Source organism: Amblyomma maculatum, unplaced genomic scaffold (genome assembly GCF_055883805.1).
Source record: "Amblyomma maculatum isolate TAMU_Amacu unplaced genomic scaffold, ASM5588380v1 scaffold_23, whole genome shotgun sequence".
NCBI lineage: Eukaryota > Metazoa > Arthropoda > Arachnida > Ixodida > Ixodidae > Amblyomma > Amblyomma maculatum.
In genome coordinates this window covers 2,397,422-2,410,194 of record NW_028146748.1, presented here as the reverse complement: position 1 = coordinate 2,410,194, position 12,773 = coordinate 2,397,422, and positions in this window count along the sequence as shown.

The window sequence follows — 12,773 nt, the reverse complement described above, 5'->3', positions numbered from 1 at the left end:
GTCAGGAAATTGTTGTTTTAGGCTGTTGTTTTAGGTTTGACCGCTGTTGTTTCTTTTGTTTTGACTCTGCTTTTGCTACTATCGTTTTATTTGCTTTTAGGTTCCTGGCTGTTCTTGCTCCCCCTTTTTTTGACTATGCCTTTGGTATAGAATTGCTTCATTTCTTTGACTCTCCTTGAGCTACGAATGTTGGTGTTGGTTGAGGTTTTGGCTGCTTTTGCTTCCTTTGTTTGACTCTGCTTTTGCTATGATCGTCTTTTGTTGTTGTTGGCCTAGTTTTTTTTTTTTTTTGACTGCTTTTGCTTCTTTTGTTTTGACTCGGCTTTTGCTACGATCGTCTTTTGTTGTTGGCTTAGGGTTCTGACTGCTTTTGCTTAACTGTTTTGACTCTGCTTTTGCTACGATTGTTTTATCGTTTTATTTTTTATTTGTTAGGGTTCGGGCTGGTCGCTTCTTATGTTTTACTGTGCTGTTTTCGGTCCACACTGCATTTGCTATGAGATATGTATGGCCTGCCTTCCGTTTAAAAAAAAAAAAAGTTTTTTTTTTTTTTTCCCATTTTTATAGTTTATCTACTGAGGTTAGAAATATCTTGTCTGATTTCCTGTTGGTGCTGCTTGGAGTTCACGTGTTGGGTTTGGAGCGGACTGTGGCGATGAGTGTGATGCTTGAGATGGACGTATAAATATGCCACCTTTCCGTTTAATAAATAGTTGGTAGTGTGCGCATGTGGTGTCCCCTTCTTGTCTGTGTCCGTTTCCGTGTTGCGCCGCCGTTCAATTCCTTAATAGAAGTGATCTTCCTGGAACAATTCTATAGCTGTCTAGGAGCAGAAACGTGTGTGTGGGTGCAAGACAGGCCGGGAAATAAAAGCTTAGAACGTGCAGCAGAGCTGGCCGAAGAATTTCATGCTAGGTGGGAAACAGAGTGATCGCGTTCTCGGGGAAACCCTAAAGCAAACTAAAAGTTTCCGCGAACCCAGACTGGAAACCTAGCAAGCGGCACCTTGGAGTGAGACGAAAGCCACAGGGCAGAATCGAGTAACTACCCTAAAGTGACAGCCGACAAAGGGAAGGAAACAGAGAGAAAAATCGGTCTGTTTCCGATGCAACGAGCCCGTTCACTTTGCCAACACATAGGAAGTTGGTTTTGTTCTCTTTGGCAGATGCAGATGAAAAAAAGTATGCGCCTGCTAGAGCCATACCTAAAAGATGCAGGTTAATGGGAAGCATTGTCGGGTTCTGAGAGATTCCGCGGCCATCATGGACGTAATCCACCCAGCATACGTGAAGGCAGCTGACTTAACGGTGGATTGTGCATGTATTAAACAGGTTTCCGTAAAGAATAGCCCATGTGTGCCGGTCGCACGTGAATAGGCCCATTTGGCATTCTGGAAATAGAGGCAGCGGTATCACGGAACCTGCCAGAGCAGTTTCCGTACCTCTTTTCGAACAGGTCAGAGCAGATGCTGCAGGAGGAAGGTCGTAGCTTCGGTGACCAAGCCGTCCAAGCGCTCACTTGAAGGCCCGCGAAATTGCAGCTGAACTCAGCTGAAAGAAGAATGAGCTTTCTCTCGCGATGGGCCAGGCAGTGGCAAACCAAGGTAGTGTCAGATTCTGGTGGAGTGGCTCAGGTCAGTGACAGAGGACTTAGAAGGCAGGGAATCGGGCACCGTGTCCCCGAATGAACCAAGGGAGATAGCGTCTATTGTAGTGCAGCCACGTGTGGAACCTTTGTTAGCTCTGGCAAAAGTCGATAGACGATGGCAGCCGAGCCGTAAAAGACATGGTAAAAATGAAGATAAATACAAAAAACATTTGTGGCGAACACCCTTCCTCCCAAGTGTGGCACAGCTTCACAAAGGCCAACCTAGAACGCCCCTAGCTAGGGTGGCTGCGGGAAAAAAAAAAGAAAGCTGCGGAGAGTTGAGCGGCCGAGAAGGATAGAATGAGTATGGGAGAAGAATAGGAAATAATGAACATACTGTATGCATGAAGTGCACGTCATAGCCATCGTACAAAAATTTTGAAACCGAAGCAGCGATCTACGTATTCTAATTCTGTAGGAAACCATTTGGGAGTAGAAAAGAGCAACTTAATAAGATGTGCATGGTTCTTAAATGAACAATATGTATACAAATGGACGGTTGAATAGTTACAGTAATGGAGTGTTGTGCTAGAATTCTTTACAGCCGTGACCGCAATAAATATTACTCATATTGCTCTTAGCTTTAAGCTCTGGCATTGACAACTCTATCCAAAGAACCGACTGGTAGTGACAGGTTGCTTACAGCTGTTCATGAAAACATAGGCCATCATGATATTATTGCAAGCATATTTGCTCCTTTTTGTACTTGGTTATTACAAGCAAACTTAATTTTGGTCCCTATTCCTAGGGACGCTGCACCTCTTACAACACCCACTGTTCAGTCGCTTTCATTTAAGGTACAAACGTGCCACTGCTGCTTGGTACCTTGGATGAGGTTTTCAATGGGGTTACCTCTGATAGCTAGCGATTGCTGTAATATTTATACCAACTACTGCAGTTAAAAAAAAAAAGGTAACACTGCATCACTGTAACTGCTGCATGCACCTTTAAACGTGCCTAAACTTTATTGCCTATTCTTACGGACACATGACCTCTTGCTATTGCTTTGTTCAGTAAGCAATCGTCTTTCATTGCTTCAATTTCTATCTCCACCACTTTCTTGTTGCTCTGGGTGTGATCATGTGATTTCATTTTTCAAATCGTATTGTTTTATCACATGTGAAGGATTTAGCCTATACATAGATGCTTTTTTTTTTTTTAGATGCGCATCGGGAGTGTTTTCTACATAGAAATGAATCGATTGAGTTGTATGACTGGCGCGAAAACAGACAGTTTGGCACCCCCAAAAGATCTGTGTCCTGGGGTTGGAAGGGGAATAAAGAGGATAATCAGTGAAAAAGCCTGCCTAAAAAGTTACAAAGATGACGCAAAAGCGAAATGCTGATCAGAGTGAGTGATTACTTCTGGTATCCCACTTCACTTGCTATGTGATGTGACTGTATATGAAGCACCTTAGTATATTTTGTGGTATACTCGCTGAAAATTGTGTAGACACTAAATTTTTCCTTGTTCAATTATTTTGAGTGACGCACAAATTGGATTAAAATGAAGTCATCCACACATCTAATGCCCATAGACATTACATACGTGGATGGCCCCATAATTGTGTTCATGCAATAGTTTGTCGAATATATTAATATGTTAAAAGTTGCCTTTTTTACTGTTAACCGGAGTAATACATATGCTCCATATCATAGCATTATTTGTCTATAGTTTGTAACTGCTCTTTCTTAAATTGTATTCTATAAAGTATACGTGTGTCATCTTGTACATCTATTTAACTCGCGAACAATTTGCGATTGAATTCCTTTTGTGATGTTGTTTCAGCTACAAATAACGAATAACAGTTGTGACAATATAGGTGGCTTTAGGTATAACGCGTAGCGCAGAAATCTTTAATATATGCGATGATATTTTTATTCACCGCATTGCCTAAACGAGCCTGTTTAAAGAGACGAAATGAAAACAAATATGCATGTCTTCGGACACGAACAGTAATCGTGGTGCCATCACCATTTTATTTTAATTAAGTTTTCCTATGTCGTGGGCTAATCTCTCGACATAAAGGAAAGACCATAGGTTTGCAAGATGCGGTGTAGTTTTCCTGAAAAAAGAAAAAAAAAAACGCCTATCACTACAGAAAACACCGTTTTTTGTCATCTCAAAAAGTTGCACATTTGGAGGCCTCCTGCTTGCGCACTAAAATTTTGTCATCCATTGTTTTTTACTCACCAAATCAACATAACTTTTATTTGTGTAAGAAGTATTAAAAGCTTGTTTCATTGATTCAGTTGATTTAGTAAAAAATCGCAAACTTTGCTTCAGGACTAACGCGCTACAGAAATGTTAATTTTCGACCTTACATACTGGCGTAATGCGTTACATTATTTGCACTAAAACATTCTGTGTTTATTACGCAGGTTATATTGTTAATTTAAGGCAGAATCTGGAGCTCTATGCTGGTATGTGTGTTCTTTGTAACGCCTCCAAAATTATTATGCTGGAAAGAGATTTGCTTATGATTATAATTATAAAAAATTACACATTGAAAAATGACCTTCAAAATTATATGAAGGAAAGAAGCCAACAGTCGGCGAGGCCGAGGAAAGCGTTGGGGCTGGTACTTTTATGTCTTTTTTTTTATGTTTACTTGGATAATCACAGAAATTATTAATATAATCTGATTAGGGGAAAGATAATTAAACACAAAGTAGAAGAAAAAACAACGTGCCGATGGTGGGAACCGAACCCACGACCTCCGAATATCGCAATTATCCAAGTAAACATTAAAAAAATAAAGACATAAAAGTACTATCCCCAACGCTTTCCTCGGCCTCGCCGACTGTTGGCTTCTTTCCTTCATGTATTATAACGAGCACCCTCATTCCCCCTTAATTGATCTGCTTGTAGCGTACAGGGGTCTCGGTTCTGGCAGTCTTGAAGCCATAGGTAGCGTAAGAGGGTTCTAGCACAGCTTTCGCCCTCGCTCTTGATCACGTTCTATGTGACGCTGGCGGTAACAAAGGACGTTCCACGTCCGCCGCTATGGTTGAAGGTGGCGCTGGTGAACACTCTCAAGGTTCGTATACAGACAACATAAATACCCAAGAAAGTAGCAGGGGGGACAGCGGCCGATGTAGCTCAGTTGGAAGAGCACCGGACGCGATATTTGGAGGTCTTGGGTTCAGTTCGCACCATCGGCACGCTGTTTTTTCTTCTACTTCGTGTTTAATTATCTTTCCCCTAATCAGATTACATTAATAATTTCTGTGATTATCCAAGTAAACATTAAAAAAAATACATAAAAGTACCATCCCCAACGCTTTCCTCGGCCTCGCCGACTGTTGGCTTCTTTCCTTCATGTATTATAACGAGCACCCTCATTTCCCCTTCAAGATTATAGTATTGTTAGTTATGGTCAAAGCTGAGGAATGGAATACAATATTAATAAACTTGATTGAATACTGCTGCACCTAGCAATAAAAAAAGAGTGCAGGACAGAGAAAAAGTTCAGCCTTCACTTGCGTTCTGTCATGAATTTGACAGAAATAGCGAATAATTCAATTTTAAGCTATATTAAGTCTTTGCCGACAAGCAGAAAAAGGGTTTATAAGCTCTGACAAGGCTTTAAATTTTACTTAAGGTAAAATGTAACTAAATTCAGCAAATACTAAATTGAAGATTTGATGCCTACTCCATGAGGTGGAGCCATATAAGCACATCTATAGAATAAAAACAGGCAATTGTATGTTTCTAATTCATTTTACAGAATTGAATATATTTACTGACTCGTATTAACAAAGTAGTTTGCATTGTTTCCAGAGATTTTGATACAAATCGGTGTTGCGGCAGTTTCTTCAATTCTGATCAGTTTTCCTTATTTTACATTTTTTAAAATTTTGCCCGATTTTAATATAATATGCAGAAAAACAAATCTAGAGCTTAAAATTTTTTTAGAAATAAAGAATGGAACCTAGATAATCTAGAGATAGTTTCAGTGCCACAATATTATTGGATCTTGCAAGAATGCAGACTGAATTTGGCCATTATCAGGACAAGCACTCGGTTTAGTATTCAACGTTATATTTTTAAACAATATAACGCAACACATTTTAGTCCGTGATATTTTTGAGGCACTGAAGATTCTTGACCGAGATTTGAATGAAAATCGAATATGATCCTTTTTTTATTTGCAGCAAATTTACACTTTACTGCTGTTTTCGAATTTTGGGCAATTTTGATAGTTGTGGAGAACACACCTAGCGGTCTGGAGCTCCAAAAATTGCTTGGAATTAAGAACATGTGTTAGGAAGTGAAAACATTTAGTGCAACCAACCTAAGCATCATATTCCAGTATATAAGATTCAAAATGAATATTTTTGCAGCCCATTGCTCTTGAAGCAAAGTTTGCGATTTTTTAATAACTCAACTGCAAAAACGACTGGTTTCTAATAGTGTTTGTAAATGTAAAACCTGCATATATTTAGTGAGTAAAACATAGTAGATGACAAAATCGTGGTATCCAAACTTGCAACATTTTGAAATGGCAAAAACAGCGTTTAATTTCTACCTCTAAAGATATACCGTACAATTTTTTTGTTTTCAAGGAAACTACGCCATATCTTGCAAAGCTAAGGTTAATTTCTTTGTTTCTGATATTTGCCCATCACATACAAAAATTTAATTGGAAACTGAAGATGGTCATGGGACCTCGATTATAATTCTTATCTAAGGCACCCATATATACGCTGTGGGAAAGCCGCTATCAAGGGCTTATTTTTAAAATTACATATTTCGAACGGTTGTGCCATCTAAGAAAATTTGAAAGCTAGGCTCACCTTCGGTGTCTCCAGCCCTCACTTTCTGTTACAGCTGCACTTGCGAAGCTGAATTAATACGTTGAGTACTTTATTTTAGCCACGTATATTGCGCTGTTGCGTGTCAATTTTAAGAAAGGCTGCAGTGACGCGATTCTCGTAGTATTTGTAAGTGAAATCTGTAAAGCTTACAAATCTACCCATTAATATGCTCTCATGCAGGTTTTATGCACGGTACATTACACCTGCTGTGCCCGATAGCTTGAGACAAGGGTTAGAAATAAACCATTGGAAACAGGCGATGGAAACCGGGGGTGCATTGCTGGCAGCCACTTTGCACAGCGCAGTACATTTTTATTTTCTGCATAGGAAAGTGAGGTTATTCGCTCCAAGTACTAAATATTCACTTTAGACAATAAATAGGACTTAGAGTTGGTGAGCACATTCAGAAACCCGTTTCAATATTTGCTGTTAGAAACATCATGTGTACCATTTTTTCCGTCTGCAGAAAAATTCCTGGTTATGTAGATACCGAAACCGTTACCAGCCCATTCGCGCACCTCAATTGCGCTGCTCTCAACATGATTTTGAGCGGACGAAACAACCTGCCGCTATGATGGCTGGCCCCATGCATGAGTAAGGGTGATATGCTGGCAATGGTCGCTTCACGTCGGCCCTTTGGCACACATGAAGGTGCAAGTTAGCGCTGAACTTTGCAATGCGGATAATGACTACAAAGCGGTAAGGATATAAATGAGTGTGAAATGGGTTTTACTGAGGGTTCAGCGGAATATAGTCCTCTGTAAGCTGCACGGCGATAGCACAGGAACACAGTCCGTCTAGGCACAAACCAGCGAGCTCGAGCAGCGCAGCGGCACGTCGTTGTTCTCTTCCTCGTGTTTCGTGACATCTGCTCTTCGTTTACTACAATTTCCCCGGGAGCGAAGAGGAGCCACCCTGGCGACCTATGGCGAGGGCAAGACGAGCGGGTCGTAGTATGTTTTGAGGCGACTCACGTGCACAGTTTCGCGGCCGCAATGACGCATGTCCGAAGAGGGAGTGAGTGGCTCCACGATATAATTTACAGGGGAGGTTTGGTGAACGATGCGGTAGGGGCCGTGGTATTCAGTTCGAAATTTCGATGACAATCCCGGTGGGGTGCCAGGAACCCAGAGCCAAACGAGGGACCCTGTAGGGAAAACATGTAGCGTCTGATCTTTGTCGTGACGATGCTTTTGGCGGCCTTGAGATTCCGATGTTAAACTGCGGGCCAGCTGGCGACATTCCTCCGCATACTTTGCAGCGTCAGAAAGTGGAGTCCACTCGGAGGAGTCGGGACGATATGGTAATATAGTATCCATCGTGGACAAAGCCTCACGCCCATAAAGGAGGAAGAAAGGGCTAAATCCAGTGGTTGACTGCGTGGCGGTGTTGTAAGCGTACGTCACGAAAGGAAGAACAGCGTCCTAGTTAGTCTGATCGGCAGCAACGTACATCGTGAGCATATTTCCGAGAGTACGATTGAAGCGCTCAGTCAGCCCGTTAGTTTGAGGGTGATAGGCTGTGGTGGTTCGATGTATGATGCGACATTCGGCCAGTAGAGCTTCAACGACATTGGAAAGGAAGACTCGGCCTCTGTCACTGAGCAGCTCACGCGGCACGCCGTGGCAAAGGATAAAATGATGAAGCAAGAACAGGGCAACCTCACGGGCAGTAGCGGCAGGTAGGGCAGCGGTCTCCGCATATCGGGTGAGGTGGTCGATGCCGACGATAATCCAGCGGTTCCCAGAGACCGTGCGGGGAAGTGGCCCGTAAAGATCAACACCAATGCGATCAAATGGACGGGCCGGGCATGGAAGGGGTTGTAAGAGGCCAGAAGCACGAGGTGTGGATGGCTTGCGGCGCTGACAGGCGATGCAGGAGCGGACGTATTCGCGAATATAACCGTACATTCCGCGCCAATAGTAGCGTTGAGAAATTCTTTGAAACGTCGTGACTACACCAGGATGGGCACACTGAGGGTCGGCATGGAAAGAGGCGCAAATTTCATGTCGTAAATGGCGGGGAATGACGAGAACCCACCGTCGACCATCAGTCATATCATTGCGGCGGTAGAGAAGACCGTCTCGTAGGGCAAAGTGTGGTGCTTGACGGCGTAAAGTCCGAAAAGGCGCAGCGTTGGGAGAAGTGGACACGATGTCGATAAGAGATGCGAGCCACGGGTCTTTGCGCTGCTCCGCAGGCATATCGGCGATGGTTAGAGTCGAGAGGACGGGATCAGCCGCCGTGGAGCAAGCAGGTTCGTTGGATAGGGGAGAACGAGACAGAGCGTCGGCGTCCATGTGTTTACGGCCAGAAAGACATACAACTCGAATGTCAAATTCCTGAAGGCGGAGGGCCCATCTTGCGAGGCGGCCGGACGGGTCTTTAAGAGAGGACAGCCAACATAACGCAAGGTGGTCCGTGACGACTCAAACTGGCGACCGTACAGGTAGGGTCTGAATTTCGTTAGTGCCCACACAATTGCCAAACACTCCTTTTCTGTAACTGAGTAGTTGCATTCAGCTTTAGAGAGAACACGACTCGCGTAGGCGACGACGTATTTGTGAAAGCCGTTTTTTCGTTGAGCCAAGACAGCTCCGAGGCCAATGCCACTCGCATCACTATGGACCTCAGTGGGTGCTGTCGGGTCGTAGTGGCGAAGGATTGGTGGCGATGTCAAAAGATGGCGCAATGCGGTGAACGCTTCGTCGCACTTGGCTGACGAATCACTTAACTCACTGTTTCTTCCGAGTAGCTTCGTCAGGGGTGCAATAATAGAAGCAAAGTTCCGTATGAAGCGTCGAAAATAAGAGCACAGACCTATGAAGCTTCGAAGATGCTTGAATAAGAACGGTTTAGGAAACTCTGCGACTGCGCGCAGCTTGGCCGGATCAGGACGAACACCTTCCTTAGAGACGATGTGACCCGAAATTGTCAACTGCTGGGCACCGAAGTGACACTTCTTAGATTCAATTGTAGGCCAGCGTCAGTAAGACAAACCAAAACTTGCCGCAAGCGCTCTAGGTGCGTAGCGAAGTCAGTGGAAAAGACAACAATGTCGTCCAAGTAGCAGAGGCAGATGTGCCACTTGAACTTCCGCAAGATGTTATCCATCATTCTCTCGAATGTGGCGGGCACATTGCACAGGCCGTAGGGCATCACATTAAATTCATAAAGGCCATCCAGCGTCACAAATGCGGTCTTAATCTCTGTCACAGGCGGCCATCGGTACTTGCCAGTAACCGGAACGTAAATCAAGGGGTGAAAAGTACTCGGCACCTTGGAGGCAATCAAGAGCTCGTCTATACGCGGCAGGGGGCAATTGTCCTTGTGGGTAATTTTGTTCAGGCACCGGTAGTCAACACAAAAGCGAACTAAGCCATCTTTCTTCTTTACTAGCACCACTGGTGAAGACCAGGGGCTTTGAGATGGACGGATCACACCACGTTGTAGCATGTCCTCAACTTGCTCATTGATCACGCGACGCTCTGCCGCTGACACACGATAGGGGCGCTGTCGAAAAGGCATTAGAGCCAGTCTAAATGTGATGCGCGACTGTGGAAGTGCGGCCGAGAGGTGTGTGGGCGGCGTCGAACGCGGAGCAAACCGTCTGTAAAAGGGCCGCAAGCTGCGTTCGGTAGGTGGAAGGAAGGGCGTCATCGATGGCGGTTTGGAAGAAGTCGTCTGGCAACGAATCAGGCGTCGATCAGACTGCAGAGCATCGATGTAGTTACCACATTTGGTCTTGGAGGCATCCAGGTCAGACAGAAGGTGGGCTGGTTCAATGGAACTGGGAGATTCCCCACGTAGCAAAGTAATCAGGCGCGGAGACGGATTGTAGATGAGTAGCTTTGTGAAGCCACCGTGAACATTGAGAACAGCAGACGACAGCGGCAGGTGCTTGCGGTGGATGAAGGATGCAGACGGCGTAAATAGAACACTAACGGCTGACATGGCAGGACACGAAAGAGGCACAAGGGCACAAGCTTCTGGAGCTATGTCGACATCTTCAGCGATGGTAAGCTTTTGAGGACACACTGAACGGTTGTCGTCGTGCAGTACGTCGCACAGTGCAGAAAATTCCACTTCAGCTCGGGCGCAATCGATCACGGCGTTATTTTTAGACGAAGTCCCATCTAAGGATCACATCGTGAGAACAAGACGACAAAACTACGAACTCGACACTGTATAAAAGACCTTCAATGACGACACGCGCTGTACATGCTGCTAAAGGTGCAATCCTCTCTTCGCTGGCAGTGCGGAGCGAAAAACCGTTAAATGGCGTTGTAACTTTTCGTAATCGTCGGCAAAGTCGCTCATGAATCACAGACACTGCAGCACCTGTATCGACCAGCGCATGTACAGGCAGACCATCGCTAGAGATGACTATAACGTTCGGGGGCGAAATATGAGGCCTTGAGCTTTTCGCAGAGCAAGCAGTTCTCGCCTCGAGAACCGCGGAACTTAGTTTCCCTCATCAGCAGGGGGTGGTCGCTGGCACATTGGTGACAGTGACCTGCGACGTGGAGAAGGAGAACGATGGGTCGTGTACGAACGCTGTTCGGCGGCGTATGCAGGTGAAGACGGAGCAGAATGAAGCAGCGGGGGGGAGTACTTCGAAGACGCAGGCTCGGGACGCGCAGCCATGCGGCGACGGCACCGACGGGCCACGTGTCCAGGGCAACCACAGTAGTAACTTGGGCGATTGTCCGAAGTGTGCTACGGGTTGTAATAGCGCGGAGTCGCAGGATGAAGCGGTGTATGGTGTAGGACAGGCTGCACGGGTGGTAACGGCTCAGGCGGAGGCCGCGTAGGTCAAAGGGGCTGGGACAGAAGGTTGGCTATATTGTAGTGGTGCTCCGACGTATGTCAAGGGAGCGACAGCAGGAGCTTCAGGAAGCGTGGGAAGTACTGCGACCTGTTCGCGGATGACTTGCTGCAACTTTGGAACCAAAGGAGGGGAAGCGTCAGGACGATGGGGAACAAAATACAGACGTGAGGGTTCTTTATCGCAAATAATGAAACGTGGTTTGTGCCGGTACTCTTCAAAGTAGCAACACCATTTAATGTGTAAGTCATTAATCAGTAACTTAGGTAAATAATGTCAATTAAGGATTCCAAACAAAACCTTTTCTGTGGCGCTCAAGGTAGCTTCCAGCGATATGTATCTGGTTTCCTTCCCCTGCCTCAGAAATATCTTTTTTCCCCCTTGGATCAAATTTGCTTACACAAGCAGTATATGTGTAAAAATATATCATCCGATTACATCACCACTGATCCCACTGAAGGTCCTTATATTTGCTTGAGTGACAGCCTTTTATCACTTTAACAGGCTAGAAAATTCACATGAATACGGAATGAAGGCTGATATTTTCTTTCGTATATTTTCTAGGATGCCTGAGGAGAGGCAGCGTGTACCTGAGTGACGTCCTCTCCAGGAAGACCGCGGCAGCAGTCAAGCGATGGCTCGTAACAGTGAAGTAATGGGACTGCAGGCACAATGAGCAGGGAAACGTGACATCTTCAACTCAGCCTAGAAGCTGAATGCCAGAATAAATTGCTGTGAAGCCTCACAAACTTAGTAAGCTGTAAGTGCCATTTTTTATTCGGAGGGCTTTGAGCCTTTCGAATATTTAAGAAAGACCAATAAAAAGTGCTGTTTAAACCTACATTTGTCGATGCACAGGCTTTTTTAAGCTACATACGTATGGGTTGCTTTTCACCTGCCCGGAGAACAGCACTGCTGATGCCACAAAGTTAGAGCCCGCTTGGAGGAGAAGATGCGCATCTCAAAATGCTGCCGCAGCGCTAATTTTCAGCAACAATAGCACTGCGCACGCTTTAATGGGTAAACGATAGGCCATGTATGAGTAGATCACTAATTACACATGGATAGGCCACTGGGCAGCGTGTACTGCCGAAGTAGTTGGGCCATGTGGGTAAGCCAGCGCCCATGCATGACCCTAGCGCGGCAGTAGGCTGGTCAAGTCGGCAATACTCATTGGCCCGAGGTCTACTGCCGATGGTGGATAAACCACCTGCCAGCGGGTACCACCAACGAGGTTGGGCCATGTGTGGGTAAGCCATGGCCCATGCATGACCCAAGTGCGGCAGTAGGTTGGCCAAGTCTGCAAGCCATGGCCCATGCATGACCCTAGCGTGGCGGTAGGCTGGCCAAGTCGGCCATACTCGTTGGCCCAAGGTTGATTGCCGATGATTGGCCATTCTTAGGCCATTGTCAATCCCCGACCTCGGGCTGAGGTTGGTCGCCTAGGTTGGCCCGGTGAGTTTCAGTCGGCCATATTG